The following is a 17,141-nucleotide window of genomic DNA, read 5'->3' as shown; positions in this document are numbered from 1 at the left end:
TTATTTTCAAATCTATCACCAAACTGCAGTTAAACCGACCTTGAGGATATAGCGAAACTGTATTTATACTGTCTGTTGCTAAAATTGGCAGAAGTGACAGGGGGAGGTTAAGCTATCCATCACAGAAAAAGCTTTGCATCTTTTTTTTTTCTTGTTTTTTTTGCAGCTTGGCTATCATCGCTATCCTCTCATGCGTCTGTTCTCCTTGGCACATGTTTGATGCAAGAAGGTTCGGGACAAGCCAGCATGGATACTCTGAGGTAAAAGACTCTGGTTACATCCTGCTTGCATCACACACACACACACATACACACACACACATACACACACTGGTCCAAACACTTACTTGCTCACTTTTACACCGTGAACAGGCCACATCTTGGCAGAGTATGCGCATACTTTGTTTCTCAGTTGAGTTTCTATTTTTCCTCACAAACATAATGTGTATATTTTCATCCCTTTCTGTTTGCCTAAAAGAGCAACTGACTAGACATCAGTGATGATCAGGATTTCTGCTATTAGCCGGTTGTCATTTTCATAGCCCTGACTACGATGCTGCGTTTGTGTGCTGAGGAAAAAGTTTGACATCTGAGACTTTCAAGTCTGCTTCTTAAGGGCGTTTCAGTACAGTGTTGTTTTGTCAGAAAGTCAGACGTCTGAAACAAATGTTGAACACATGAATTGTTACAAGTTGTTATAGAATTGTTCAGCGTTGGCGGAGGTTTGCGCTCCACCTCGTGCTTTCTAATTTGTATTTGAATGTACGTGGGCTGAGTGTACAATATGTGGGTGTAGATATTTGCATGTGTGAGGAGTACAATGGAAATAAGAATTGTTATTTAACATGGCTTTGACATATTCCTAATTTGTTGGCAGGCTTGCGTTTTGGGTGAGGTTGCAGCAGGCTGAACATTTTTCAAAAAAACATACACCTCTTTAAGTGCCCGTATAGACAATGTAGGACTAATTGTTTTGTTTTTTAACACCTGCTACCTTGGAAGGAAGGAAGTGCAACTCTACTTTTCGCCTGCACGTTTCTGAATGAAATGACAAAATTTTGATAAAAGCTAAAATCAGAAAGGATTTGTTCCAAACACAGATAGAATAAATGCACGATCTGTCTGGAATCTTAAACGAAAGAGTTGCTGCATTCCCAAATTACTCATATATATAGGTCAGGGACATGAGTTCGTGTTTATGTGAAGACGATGTGTGGATCTCTCTCTCTCTCTCTCTCTCTCTCGCTCGCTGTCTGACAGACTGACAGAGTGTTATGGGGTGAAGCTCTTACGCTGTGAAGTGAACGGAGTAAACAAACATCAGCGCACACACACGGCCGCTGCTTTGCCGTGAATCTGTCGGAAGCCTCTGAAATTGGTTTTTGATTATTAAAATGAAAACAATTTCCTCTGATCAAATCAGCGAGGGCACAGATGACTGATGCTGTCTACTCTGGCAAAAGTAAATCATGAACAAGAAGAGATGGAATTTTAAATTGTGGAAATAAATAAGTTGAACTAATACTTTTACACACACGTTTCTAAATGTTTGTAGATTTTTGTGTGGTGCCTGCATAGCCTGGTAAATATTGATCAGATGGTTTATATTGGAATTTATTTTATTTGTCGATGTCAAGTTCTCTCATGATATCACTGCACATGATTTGTGGGCTTGGATTTCGTATTTTATCCACGAACAAACTTTAAGAGAGACTTAATGTAACCAGCTTCCATCTGTAGCTGCTTTTGCAGCTTGTCTTCACAAATTATCAACAGAAGAATGTTTTGCTTTTACAAGTTCAAGTTCAAGACTCAGACATCGCATCCACAAACCAGCCAACCATGTTAATGATGTTTTTGTAAACTGATAGAGTATCGAATCTTTGTAACTACAAGAGGCTACAACTTAAGATGTTTTTTTTTAATGATGAATCCGTAAGTTATTTTTTCAATAATCATTAAGTCTATGAAATTTCAGAAAATGGTGAGTTTTGTTTGACTGAAAGACAAAATATTACATTTTTAAGGTTGTTTTATGATAATATAAAACAGAGAAAAACTGCAAATTCTTATATTTGTGCAACTTGAACCAGCATTATTATCTGCAGACTAAAAAACAGTTTTCACAGACTAAAAAACAGCATCCCCTCATGATTCATTTTTTGTCAGCACGGTATGTGGTCTATGCTGTATTAGGGTTTTTTTGTTTTTTTTGTGTGAAAATCAAGGAATGTTAGTCTGATTATGTGTCGGCCGAATAAAGCAGCAGTACGAACATGGAAAACTTTAAATCATTATATGGCAGGAAACAACGTTGGCCTACAGCCAAGTCCCCTTAAACCTGGAATTTATGAATGGAGTCCTTTTGGTGGCCTTTATGTATGATTGGTGGAAGACTGCTTTACCTTGCATGTTAAATGGCAGCCTGCTTGGCCGAACATTGACCCAAGAGAGTTTAAACATATAAACGAGACAAATTATTCATACGGATGTGTTTTTAACTACCGAGCATCAGCACCGACCCACGTTCAGCTCACACAGAGCCCAGTGCTTTTAGGAGGGCTGGTCGCCAGGTAAGCATCCAGCGTGTGAGACATTAAATACACACGCATTGAAGTGTAAAACAAGAAGGGCCTAGCCTCATGGGAAAAAGAAAAAATGTGAACATAGCGCAGCTGTGGCCATTGCTTGCCATCCACGGCGGTTGTCTTGTCTGTATCTCAGTATTGCAGCCCTACATTTGTGGGCACAATTGGCAGTATAATGAAACCAGAGAGTGTCTTTAAAGTGCATGCTAAGAAATGATTGAGATTAAAAGAAAAGAATGCTTTCAATGAAAGACATTTAGTTGCAATTTCACCCACTTTATCTCCAACATGGTGCTGAAAGTAATTACTGGAAATCTCCGCAGTATCTACCTGTTACCCAAAAATCCAATCCCGGTCCTTTTATCTCTAGTAATGGCAGTCGCCTGCGCCTCTGTGCTCGGTGCTGAGTGGGTCGTTTCACGGGTCAGGTTTTTTTAATTGGATAATACAGTCCCAAACCAGTTGAGATTAGCAGCTACTCAAACCCAGGGAATTTGTATGATAGTGTTTGACCTGCGTGACCATCCAGGGTTAAGTTTTCACGATCAGCAGCACTCGGCTCTGCCTCAGGGAAACACAGAAACTATCAGACATGATGGCAGAAAGTTTATTCAACAGCCCCCAATTTCAGAGGTTCTGCAGGACACCAGCGCTAATCACATAACAGCCTTGAAGTGTCAACAGTATGTCTTGGCCTTCAAAGCATCCCACCCGTGTATTAAACTGTCTTTGTCTTCACTCCTGATCCTGTGGTGGAGCCTTCAACATGAGTTGTTGAATGTGCTCATCATCTCTGCAGCCGCGTGTCTGCGTGCAGAGTTATTTCGCACACCCCAAGTTGTGAGTGTGCCTCAGAGTCTGGCACTGCGTTAAGCCCGAGAATGTGCATGTGTTGGAGCTGTCCTCTTAATCCTTACAGCAAATAAAGGGAGGCTTACTCAGTCTGGTGCAAACACACACTAGAGCAGGCAAGCAAGCACAAATGAACACTTCACATGCACTGGCACGTGCATGTGTCGCACATGCTCTCTTTTCCTCATCATATCTTTCTTTCTTTCTCTCTCCCTACCGTCTGGCTGATGCCTCATCCTTCGATTATCCCACCTTTCTCGCTCTCTCTGTCCCTGTCTAAGATTGTGTCTCTCTTTTTTTCTGGAGCCAATATTTTATACTCCCTCCATCCCTCCGTTTCTCTTCCTCCCCGTCCTCTCTCTCTCTCTCGTCCTCACTCACAGACTCGTACACAATCCCTGCTGCTCACAGTGTCTCCATCTCTTTGCCAAGCCAATCGGGGTTTTGGAAAATGGCTCAAAAGCACAAGGATTACCCTCACATCCACAACAATTACCCCCAACCTTACTGAGCAGGGCACAACAGCCGCTAGTGTCCCCATAATGAGAGAGCTGCTGAGCTGCTGAGGTGGGATTTACGATTAGTGATGGTGTACTCTGCCTCTCAGAGATCCACTGTCAGTGTTGTTAGTTTGCTGTGGTCACAGCTGAGCTCGGCTCTCTGGTTCTAGACTCACAACTTAAATATACACATTTGTATGTCTTTTTATACTTGTGAAGACTGTCATCAACCACATTAATTTCAATGGAACCTCTCAAGGTTGGGCAGTTGTTTTCTATTTCATATCGTCCTATTGTTATTATGTTTCATCTCTAATAGCCAGTATGATGACCTCAGCTGTCTCATCAGCCAGACACAGCAAGAGCAATGGAGACTGACCACAATATGGTCTGCATAAATAAAAATGACTGAAAAAAAATCTAATATCAACTTTTAAAATTGTGACAACCATGGATAGGCCTGATCCAATTTAAAAAGTAACAGATGAGCATTTATCTACAGAAGATGTTGAATATTTATACTTATTATTATACATTTAACATTTGTACATACATATACATTTATACATATACATATAATATTTATACATATTTTTATATCAAAATTCAAGCATTTGCATAAGATTAGTTAAGGGGAAGAATGGAGCATGTTTAGGTTGCGTATATATATATGTGCATATATATATATATATAGTGCATATGCCATCATCATCATTAATTATCATCAGTTTTTAAACTGTGACCTCACAGCAGTGTGTGCGCTAAGAGGAGCGACCAGACAGATTTGATTAGCAGCAAGTGGTTGGGAGTACTCCAGCAGATGTGCCACAGTACTGACAAACAGAAAATACACTGGAGCAGATCTTAGGCCACATTATATATATATTTTTTAGTTCTAAAGGTAAAACACACAGACTGATTGGGATTTTTACACAATTCATATTTTTGCCCCATCGCATAAAAAAAAAAGAATTAGATACATCCTGAAACATTGTCTGAAGATCAGTAGACTCACAGGTCAGTCTCTAAACGCTTTGCACAACCAGAGACTGAGGACAATCTTCCATCTTTCATTGTTAAAACTGGATGGAAACAATTAGAGTTAAAAAGAAAAACCCGCATTGAACCAGGTTTATTCAATCATTATGATTTGGCACAACTGAAGCATATTTACCAAGTTCAGCAGTCTCACATGAATTTGAAAGCTGGAAGTTATCTCATTACCCACTAAAACTTACAAAATATCACACGTCTATAACTGTGTTCTTGAGGCTGACTCTCAGTGTGAAACTTGAGCTTGTTTCGATGAACACACTATCAAACTGGTATCCAGGCTGCACTGATGATGACACTGTCAGCAGATGCCAATTAGTTCAAGTCTGCTGGCTAGCTGTGGCTAGTTTTCCTGTGTCTCCATAGGATTGCTCCGAGTGCCCTACTTTCCCCCCACAGTCCATAGAAATGCAAATTAGGTAAATTGGACAACTCATAGTTGTGTGTGAGTGTGATGTCTTTTTCCATCATTGTGTGTTGACCTATGATATACTGGTTACCTGTCTGGGACGTAGTGTGTTGCTCCTAACCCACTTCATGCTGGGATAGTTTGAATCCACACAACCCTGTCCTTGATAACTTCTTTGTAGAAATGATGCTTTTTATGTCAAGTCAGTTTGAAAATAGTACAAAATGGGAGGTTTGATAGTATTTAATAAATGCAAATCCAGTATGGAATCACCTTTCAAATCCTTTCAAATCCCTCATTAAGTTTTGTATGGTTTAACATTCAACATTTGCAAGTAACTAAAGGCTGAACTAACTACAACTCAAATATGTCTAATCACCTTTTGTTGGCTGAGAACGCAGAAACACTACAGTCTGGCAGCCTGATTAATGTTTACGACCTGTACCTACAACTTGAAAAGAGCATAATATATGAAATGTTTGATAAATGGACCCGGCACACTGCAGCTAGATCATTTCTCGAGACAGGAGTCACCACTCTGTTGGTCCCTGTTGAACTACAAAAACACACAGTCCACTAGATGTGATAAATTGGTGTTACTATGTGATGTGTGTTTTTACTCACTGGATCTCAGCAGCTGCAAAGAGCACATTAATCAGAGCCTAAGAACAGCCAAACGTTGCAATTTCGCCATTTCAGATTTAACATTAATTAGCTACAGCTAATCTGCCGCCGGCGATGTCTGTAATTTTAACCAGAGACAGCAACAGTCTAAAAATCAAAGCCTGTTACCTTTAAGCTTTCTATTGCTCTTCACTAATAAAAAACAGTGAGGAGATTAAAAGGTTTGATAAGAGATACTTTAGCATCAGAGCTTAATGAATCTTGATATTCTGCTGACTGGGAACTAGATACAAAGTGGAACTGTCTATGAGAACCCATTTTTAGCAATGGCTGGATATTATTTTACCACAAGACCAAAAATGGTCCAAGCGATCCTGCTCTGCCTTATTTCCATGAGCTGACTTTGCACTTGTAGTGATGACTTTGCAAAAACTGCAAAAAGATTTGTACTCACTTGAACGAGCTACAAGGAGAAAGTGATGGGGTGTGCTATGAGATGACATTGTGCTAGCGAGAGCATCAGGAATATGTCATTACCCATCGGGCTTCTACAAAATCCAAATTGTCATAATTTTGCTACAGTATGCATGTTAAGAAACTTAATTAATTTTTTTCCTGGAGGTGTTTGATGGCGCATTAGTCTGCTATGGCACACATAAATTTCTACATTACAAACCAACCTTTTTTTTTTTTAATTGGTTTTTAAATTTAACAAACACCTACACACCTCAACATAAACAACAACAGAAAAACGTCCTCAGAGTAAAGAACACACCCAGTTGCCATATAAGCCGCTATGTTCTGCTCTGTTTGTGGGCAAGTTTCATTCTCGAAAAGTTCCCAAAGAGTAAAAACACTGCAAAGCTTCAAGTCCTGCTTTCAGAAATCAGAAGACAAACACAGAACAAATTTAGGAGTAACAGTAGGAGACCCGAAACAATCAGAAAATATGAATCCAGCTAACATGTCATCAGAGCAGCTCTGCACTGTGACAGAAATAAAGAGGGAATCATTTGACGTGAAGTTAGATGCTAAAAAAATGGGATGATGGGAGGCGGTCAAGGGATGTGACAGTCAAAGTCTCTCTTTGCAGTACGTGACAGCTCTCTCCACCGCTGCACTGCTACAACAGAGCTTTCCTTATATAGAGAAATGAGGGCGTGGTAGTATGCTAATTAGCAATAGCAGGCACGCGCCTGTCAATTTAGAATGATTCTGATTCACTAACATACGCACGGTAGTAAGAACTGAATTGGCCAGTGCGCACGTGTCATGAATCCGACGGTAATTTTGCATGCGCAATTATTTTGTGCACAAAGTAAAAACATTTCTACGCACATATTAGTAAATGAGGCCCAGTGTCCTTGAAACAAGAAGACAAAAACACACACACTATGAAGAGTGAAGGTTGCAAGTGTCTGCATAATGTGCGTGTGGTAAGGTGCCTGTGTTAATGAAGCATGAGACACTGACATGTTTAAAAGTCCTGTGTAGTCAGTGTTCTTGACTTGTCCCTCTAATTTGAGTCTGTCACATTTTTGTATGCATGATTAAACTGTCAGAAGGGTGCTGCTAATATCTTCGCTGGCAGGAACATGCCCACAAAGAATTGCTACTGTGAGTAAGCAAGAGACTGAGAAAAGAAAAGTGTGTTTTTGTATTGTGAGAAAGAAGAACAGAGAGAAAGAGATAGTCTGGACATCTTTTGTTTATCTTTGGCGTGCTAAATATACTGCCTTAAAACAAGAATCCTCCTTCACTTCTGCAGAAATCCTATATCTCTATTGTGTCTGTGAATGTTTGAAATGATGTAATTTATTCTTGTGAAAGGGTGTGTGAATTCTGTCTGAATGCTAATGTTTTGTTTTCACACAATCACACCACTTTCACACAGTTGTATTTAACAAGTGTGTACCTGCCATCAGCGTTTCAGTGTGTGCATGCGCTCGCAGCACTGTGTGTTTGTCAGCCATAGTATAAGTCAGTGTTATAGTAATGTGACTTGAATGAACAAAACCTCGAGGACAAAGGTGTAATTGTCAGTCGTCTTCATCCTTCCCCTCTTACAGAAACTCTTCTCCATTGTTAGGTGGCAAGATATCCAGCTGTGTTCTCATTTCCCATGTAGCTTTCTCCCTTTAAATCTCAGAGCCTTGGCGGTCCAACTGGCATTAGTGTGATTAGCTGAATACACAGACAGTACCAAACTCCTCAGTAGATTACCACTGCTGTATTTACCCCTCTGAGACCACAGCTAATCCAGGCTCCCATGTGCACTACACAAAGGGACTGGGTGAGAAGTTAAAGATGAAATGAAAACAAAATAAAAATTCTGGCAATATCTACTCACCCCAAGTTCAGTTGAAATGAAGCTTTGGATGTATAAGAGAACCAAACAAATAAAAACAAAAAGATTTAGCACTAGTTGTCAGAGGCAGCAACCATGGCTACACGTCAAATACAGTGTTCCCCTGAAGGCCACCAGATGTTGGCCCAACAAACACTCAGTCAGTAGAAAACTGCAAATTGTTCTCCGCACATCCATCCATCCACTTCCTGCCACTTATATCATCCGTCTGTCCATCCATCCATCCATCCATCCACCAATCCACCATGTTCTCCAAATTTACCTGGAAGACCCTGAGGCGTTCCAAATGGGATACATAATCACTCCAGTGCCTGGAATACCTCCAGAGGAAGATGTCTAGGAGGCATCCTGATCAGATGCCCAAATTACCTCAACTGGGATCTTTCACTGCAAAAGAGCAGGTTTTATACTCCCTAGGTACTCATTACAACTGCTTATCTGTGAGTTTCAGTCATTACTTGAGGCTCATGACCATAGATGAGGATCAGAACTTATTTGACCCTCTTCACCATGACAGTCCATCTCACTTTTGCAGAAACACTCTCTGAACCCAAAGGGAATTCTAATTTCATATCTTGGTGTGTCTTGGTGGTGACTTTGAAAAAAAAAAATCTTGTTAAAAGAGGTATGTTTGAGTTGTGTTTACTGACAACTGTCAGTCACAGGAAACAATTTTTCCTGTTTGTCCCATCTCAGCTTCCCTGTGGCACTGCACAAACTATCTGACAGAGACACTGACAAGAACAAATCTAAACTCCAGGCTGCAAAATGACAGTAGGTGATGTCACTGAAGCTAAATCCATTTTTCCTTCTACCCATATGTTCTCATTTCAGCCTTTTCCCAAATTGGAAATTAATCGTTCACAACAAAAAAATCCTCATATTGTGTAATCACTTTCTTTAATATATATCTAATTATTTCCTGTTTTACCTCATTATATCATTAGTTTAGAGGGCTTTGATCAAATGTTGTGGATCAAAGCACTATTTAACAGTTTTATGAACTTCCGTAGATTTACACTGAGGGAGTAGATAGTAGACAGATGACTGGATTTTATTTTTAGGGAGAACTATTCTTCTAGTATAAGTCCTGAGTGCAGCTGTATGTACACAGTATCTGAGCTCTTGGTGACTGTCACAACAAATTCAAATGAAAGTGAAAGCTTTCTCCTTGTGTCTTTCTTAATTTTGCTCCTGTTTAGTTTGTCCTTGCTCAGCCACGCGGCTGCCCTTTCTGATTATGTGTAAAAGGAACATACATGGCCTTTGAAAGTACATGCATATTCATTGTAATTACATAAAGAACAAGAATATTGCATTGCTCCCATTTTCAGCTCTAGGATGAATACTGCACTTGCTGCACTATACTGCAGTTTCTAACTATAAAAAATAAGACTAAATTGTCTTTTTGTTGAATTGTTTTTGGTGACACATCTCTGCATACAGAGCAATGAGCTTCTCTGATGTGGTGCTTCATCACAGAAGTGCAGAAGAAGCAAAGATTGAGCCCGAAATGCAACAATCTGTTTCTTTGTATTTTAATCCTCTTGACATTTCAAAGTCTGACAAGCATTGGTCAGACTTTGGTCATCTGTCTTGAACACTGCAAGATCAAGAGGCTTTAGAGAGATGGTAGCTTCACAACAATTCAGCCTATCTGCTCTTCTCCAAATGCTAACATCTATTTGGTATTGCTAGCCTTTTCCAGTTTTAGTCATGAGTTACTGCTTTACTGCTTTGTTTAGCTGTTTCTTTTGAGGCCCAGGTCATTCTGCATATTACAGTGTTTGATTAGATGTTTCAACTAAGCCTTTTTTATTGTGCGGACATGTTTCACATGCATGTATTCAAGACTTTGGCAGCTTTGCCTCCTGCAATTGTGTGGTCGACCCTGGAATTTCCCTCTTTATTTTTTTTTGTAAAGCATTTTCTTTTAAGACTGTGTTATTATCTCCGCCAGGCGTAAGCCTGGAAGGAGATCATGCGTTTGGTTGTGTGTGTGTGTGTGTGTGTGTGTGTCCACAGCTAATCTTGCATATTACTGGACCCAATTTTTTTTTTGTGCACATTCATGACTATATGCTCAGGGACCTCTCGTGGTTGCAGTGATTAACAATTTTAAAAAAAACATATTTTCGTGATTCCTACGTGATTGAGCCTATAGTAAAGCTTAGACTTTATGTGCACACCATTCTGTGCATCTTACAGAAAACTATACTAGACTATTCTATACAAAAACACTTTATTAAAAACTTTGCATACATCTATATAAGAAAATTTAGACACCTGGTGGAGATCTGCATTCTACTGACTGCACTGTTCTTGTTATTTAATTTTTTGGATAGAAAAGCACAATGGAGCATGAACATTAAATCAGCTACACTGTCCAATCATACAATGGTTTTGCCCACAGGATATCACAGATATTGTAGTATACAAATTTGACTTTGAAATTATTGAAATTATGTTGTAAATTATATCTGCTTATAAAAAAAATATTATTTTAATAATTCTGTTGGTGGTTGCTAAAGATTTAAACAATAGGCCTGTTTCAGAGAACAGCTTTCTGAAATGTTTATTTAATTTTGCTTACAAGTATTAAAGCTTAGTTTGCAAACTTCTAAAAAATTAGTGTGTACTATGACCAAACAGCTAACAAACTCTGAATCAAAACAAGCTAAATAACTCAAGGACTATATTAAATTATATGTGACATGACTAACTCTGAATAACACTTAACTACTAATGAGCTATTTTGTCAAGTCAAGTTGGACAGCAACCTACCAAACTGACAAATACAGTAGTATTACACTAGAAGCAGTTGTACACTAGTCAAAGACAGATTTACATAAAAAGACTCGATCACATTAGTGAACACAGCCATCGTGCTTGTAAGCTAACTGGTAAACTGATATATCTGTATTGGGGCAAGGTAATGTTAAGGACCCTCAGGCACAACTGTTTATATTGGGTTCCTCCTTGCTCTTACCAAGATCATTAAAGCTTTATAATAGCAACTGTACTGCTGCTTCTCATGACTGGTAACTAGACAAACTCATACTGATTATTGATTCACATGATAATCTGATCAATATGAGCTTACTGACTGAAATGTACTAAAGTAAAAGTCAGTATCCCAGTGTGAAGTTGTGATTTACATATTAATCTTCTAATTACACATTTTGTTTTAGCTAATGTACCTCCACACTCGCTGAAACTCATAAAAAATGACTCAAACAACACCGCATGGAGCTCAAGTCAAAGTCTGACATGCTCCTGTTCCTTCGTGTTCTCTGTTTGACTCTCTCTCTCTCTGTCTCTTGTGCTGTCAGATTAATCTTTGTCTGTTTAAGCAGTGTAGGATCATTAATGATAGGTGGTATTACGAGAGATGCTCAGAGATGAATGAGGGTGTTTGCCTTGGCTATTACTCCCTCTGTTAGAGCGAAGCAGCATGCACACCTTACAGCTCATCAGTCTAAATTTGCCTCGGGCAGGCGGGACCAAGGTCACTGCTGTCACATTGTACTATTATTTTAATATTTGTCACCGTGTTGGAGTGCCATAAACATGACTTTGTGGTTGTATAAAAGAAATCCTTTACTAATGTGTCAATAACAGAGTAATCTGTGTTGCATGTATGTGTGACGAGCAAGGACTTGTCCATGTATCTAGCAGTTACTAGCATCCATGTCTCTGATACCAGAGTCTAGTGTCAGTGCCTATTTATTCCTCTTATTGATCTACTCCCGGTCCTCTCTCTCTCACACACTCGCTCACACACTACGCGTTTCCCTCAGGGGGTTCGCTGCTCCTTTCACTGACCTTCATACAACTCCCAAGTCTTTTCCCCTCTCTCTCTCTCTCTCTCTCTCATTCTCACTGTGTGTGTGTGTGCTGGCGTGGGGCTGAGGGAGCAGTCCACTAATAGAAAGTCTATTGACTGGGCCAGTCACTCATTGCTGCTATAATAGCTGCCGGGGCCCTCTGGACGCCAATCGATAAAAACGGCTTGTCTCTGTTCAGTGGTGAGAGGCCTTTGTCAGCACTGGAGGAAAATTAAATGTTTGATCGACCACCTTTTAAGATGCAGTTTATAGTACGTGTGTGTGTCTGAGTGAGTACGCATGAGGAACCCTGTGTGTAGGTACGTGTGAGCGTGAAGAAAGATCAGGAGAAAAAGCAAATGGAGAGCAGAAATGCAGGTTTGACACAGCATCAGTAAATCCTCTTTGATTGTCTGTCTCAGACTTTGCTGTGAGGGAAAGAGGTGTGTGTGTGTGTGTGTGTGTGTGTGTGTGTGTGTGTGTGTGTGTGTGTGTGTGTGTGTGTGACCACTAATTCTCGCAAAGCTTGTTCTGCTGTATGCCTGGACAGCAAACAGCTGGCACTACTGTCTCACTGTTGTTGCTGCAGATCCACAAACACACACTGGTGCCAAGTCTCCCTAAATAACTTTTGGCAGCATAAATTGAGCCTTAAAGGATACAAAGTGACAGCAAATTAACTTTGCATAGTTTAAAAATGGAGGAATGAGGTAAACGTGTACCTTCGGTGTGCAGAGCTGTTTATTCAACTTTTTGGTACTGACTGAAAAGAGTTAGTATGAGTCAGATTTCTAATTTTGTTTTATTATTCTTTGATCATATAGTTCCTGATTTAAATCAAATTTTGCAAATTTTAGACTTACTTACTTTATCTAGGCAAAATTGTTGTACAGCAGTTTCTGTTTAGATAACGTTTAACAACTGAGAATTTGGACATGAATGTGGACAGAAAAACAATTCTCAAAATAAGTTATTGAAACATTTCACCCGGCCTTTGTGCTATTTGTTTTATTTCACTACGAGAGAAAAAACCTCTTTTTTGCTTATCTACCAAACAACTGGAGTAAAGCTGCTCTCACTGTCTCTATATTTTCTCTCCACACACATCGCAATGACTGCCCTTGTATGAAACAGTTTCACAGGCAGTCTTTGTCCCATAATGCCAACATGTACCTCATTAGAATAGTCCCTAAGGTAGTGCTGGGGGGAGGTAGGAGCCTGTTTGATTGACAGCCCTGGCATTCAGACTTAGGATGTGGAGACAGTGTGGAGACAGCGCAGCAAGGTCACTGTCAGGGGAGAATAAATATGGAGAGACCTGCTAGCACTTATGAAATCTATGGCACATAGTGAACTATCTCAGTCATGTCCACACACACACACACACACGCACACACACACACACACACACACACACACACACACACACACACACACACACATTGGGGACCAAGGCCACAGGGTGAGGGACCACAATGAGACAATGGTATGCAGTGTGGATGTGTTGGTGACTTGTGAGTGAGTGAAATATGTAACACCCTCTCCTACGGGCCTCATGATCCTCGGGGGGGATTTCTCGCTCAGCAAAGCATGGCAGCCTGCTGGAGCTAATGCCGCTGTCTAGCCACTAACCTCTGACACCTGGTCCATGTCATTACTGAGCGACCACGGCGACAAGCCGACACAAGGTCATCACATTTGAGATCTCAAATGGTCTTGAGTAGCAATTCTGCGGCATTAAATTCAGAGTGCCAACCTTGATCCGTCTTTGTCAGCTCTTACACAACCTTTTAAGAGTTGTCTTTGTCATCACTTAAGCCGCTGTCTTTGTCAGGCGAGTTGATCACAGGCTTGAGATAACTGAGAAGGAAACTTGCTGCTAATTCTGTCCCACATTTATTCTCGCGGCAGACGAGGAGGGAGAGCAGCTAATATGATTATGGCTAATTTCTGCCAAACTGCTGGTAATGCGGCTCAGGGAGAAAAACGCGTCCAAGTGCATAAACACAAACACACAAATACAGTGGTGTTTGTCCACGCACATACACAAGAACAGAATGCAGGAAGATAGACAACCGCTGATTGAATTAAGGTAAAATTAACTGTGAACTTTGTGAAAGTTTTGCTGCTTCACCGCAGGTGACAATTCGATTAACTTCATTAACATACCTGGCTAGAGCTTCAGTGCTGGGAAGGAAGACACGCTGAGAGGAATAGACAACATGGATGTATGTGGGGGTGGTGGTGGTGGTGGTGGTGGTGGTGGTGGTGGGCAGGGGGTAAAATTGGGATGAGGCAATAGCCAGATGGAGAGGTGAGGGAGGAGGAGGAGGAGGTAAGGGCTGTGCTGAGTGATATCTTCAGTGTGCAGGGTGTGAAGCGTGTCATCTGTCATCTAATAGAAAACCTGTGTGTGGCCGCAACCGAAATGTGAAAACACACTTTCTTTTCCTTTCTAGCGCTCGTTCTCCGCTGCTATATGTGCCTACAGCTTAACCGGTCCAATCAGTAACAGTTCCTATGGTGTCTCTGTCCATCCGTCAGCCTCCGTGTGTCTCTGTCGCTCTGACACCTGTCACACATGCAGTTGTGATGCAATTTCCCACAATTCTGTGATCAGAATCTTAAGTAGGCTGTGACTGAGGAGTTGATTGGAGGCTGTGTTTGTGACGGAGCTGTTTAATGCAGATTTTCAGACGGAGCTGCTTTTACAAAGCCCGGGTAACAAGCCTGTCATTTCAGATGAATGCATCTGTTTACCGCTTGTTGGCAAACTATCATTAAATAAAAGATTGGCAAAAGATGCTTGCAATTAGTCACTTGTGTGCTGGAAAGAGGGTGTAATCACACTTTTTAAATTGTTAAGGTACAAATGATGATTTTGTTAATACTAATTTATACAGATTTAAAATCACGCATGAGGTTCAGTCCAACTTTGATGGTGCTGCAGCTGTCTCTAAAGGTAACAGAGACCTTGCTACAGCTTTGTACAGCGAGGTAGTCATGATGCCTGTAAGCCGTCATGTTCAAATATAGTCTCTGTGGATTTTTTACTCAGAAAATTGGCACCTGTCATCACGAGAGTGCGATGTGTGTGTATGTGTGTTCGTGTGTGTGCATCTCATGATGACAAGAGCATGAATAACAATATGTTTACCATTCTGCAGGTTTTTATTTAGATCAGATGTCATTTTCCAGGGCGTGCTCGCTTTATAATGTCACCTGATTTTCATTTGGATCGGTACCCAAACGGAATTAACATTCTTATTTTAGTTTTGTTGTGTTGACACGCAAGAAGTGACGCCTGTGACTCACATGTGCGAACTGTCAACTGCCTTCGCACAGACGTCAGAACAGCCGCAGATTTTAGGGTGAATAACATCATCCACCCTAGGGATCTGAGAGATATTAGCAGCCTATTCAAACCCGTGCAGTGGGTTTCATCCCACAGTGATTGTGATGACAGCCGCCCTCTGGTTTGTGACCTAAAAGATTATATATTGCTCCTCATGGGGAACTCAGCTCAGTTAACTCCCCGGCCTTTTACATTTACCAGCACAAAAGATGAGTCTTCTTGCCGTGCAGTGACTTCCCACTTTTTCCTCTTCTAATGAAGGCTAAGTGCGTTTTAGTGTTCTAATGGCTCTGCATTATACTCCGTCTCATCCGGTTCACTTATACAGCAGTGCCTGATTAGGGTCAAGACCCTTTGATATTCTGCTTTTAAGTGCAGAAAGGATGTGTATCGTTAGAGGGCGAGTATGGTTCATCCATTTCAGTGTTTAATTATTAATTTCATGCAACTTTTAACACCTTAAACACACGAACCATATATTAAAGGGCTTCACACTGAGTCAATGAAATGATTTAGTTTACTAAATTTGATATGGACACTACAGTGTGCTCTAGAGCAGACAAAAGTGTCCATAGGGATTTAAATTTTATACCAAGATGGATATTTTCAGTCTCTTGCTCCTGTGTGCTCCTGTACTGTGTGCCAAACCATTCACTGGTGTCCTTATTCCACTGAAATACAATAAGAAACATAAATGGCAGATAAGATAAATGATCCGCAGCCTTTTTATTTCACAAAATTAACTGCATTAATTAATGAATGAATTAATTTGAAGGCATCTTACAGTCTCCTGCCTGTATGAGAATAACAAAATGAGGGGAGGCTCCAGTCTCCAGCTGCCTCTCTGCTGCACCGTTAGCTCTGGGGAAAGACGTTGTTGTACAAGACGCTGAGTGGGCGCAGGGTTTTTAAGGTGAAACAGACTGAACACTGGGTTATTTTCTTCACCTCAGAGTTGGTTTAAGTTGTTTAATGCTACAGTGTGTGTTGGTCAGCCAGCCTCGTTTGTTACTGCTGCTCCACTCTGTTAACGTTAACGTCTCTGAGTGGCGGCATAGAAAGTTCACAATATACTTCACGTTTATCTCTAATTATTTAGTTATTAAATCAAAAAATGCTTGCAACTGCTGCACATTTTGAAGATGAACATCCATGTACCAGATAACTCTAGCATGTGTGTGCTGTAGACTGTCCCGAGTGCTGCACTGCGCTCGCAGGTGAGTTCTGCCTTTTTCATTTCGTCAACAACACATGCTGGAAGTTTCAACAAAGGCGGCTCACCTTTGAGTTAGATAGGCAGGGAGAACCCTGGGATCCAGTTCCCCAAATAGGTTGAGAACCACTGCTCTAGAGAATTGTTGTATTGTTGCTGCAATTACAATAAACATATTTTTGTTGTGTTGGCGCAACAGACATTTGATATCTTCCCTGGTGATTCTCTGCCAGACCTGTAATGTAGCGTCTTCTCTTCATTTCAGGGTCCACTAATGACCACTAATGAAAGTATGTTTAACAGTTCAGACATAAAGAACTCCTTGGTTGGTTGTATATTTAGCATCACTGTCC

At 40.6% G+C, this 17,141-nt stretch overlaps 1 protein-coding gene across 3 annotated transcripts in view; it reads left to right on the top strand.

Moving 5' to 3' along the window:
• golga7bb (golgin A7 family, member Bb) overlaps window positions 1–17,141 on the top strand; it is a 210,159-nt gene that overhangs the window by 15,256 nt on the left and 177,762 nt on the right. For all 3 annotated transcript variants that reach the window (XM_044373007.1, XM_044373008.1, XM_044373009.1), the window contains one exon: window positions 167–260. The gene's annotated coding sequence lies outside the window, so the exon portion shown is untranslated. The remainder of the gene's footprint in view (window positions 1–166; window positions 261–17,141) is intronic.

This window comes from Thunnus albacares, chromosome 14 (assembly GCF_914725855.1).
Source record: "Thunnus albacares chromosome 14, fThuAlb1.1, whole genome shotgun sequence".
Taxonomy (NCBI): Eukaryota; Metazoa; Chordata; class Actinopteri; order Scombriformes; family Scombridae; genus Thunnus; species Thunnus albacares.
This window is presented reverse-complemented; position numbering and strand designations above follow the sequence as displayed.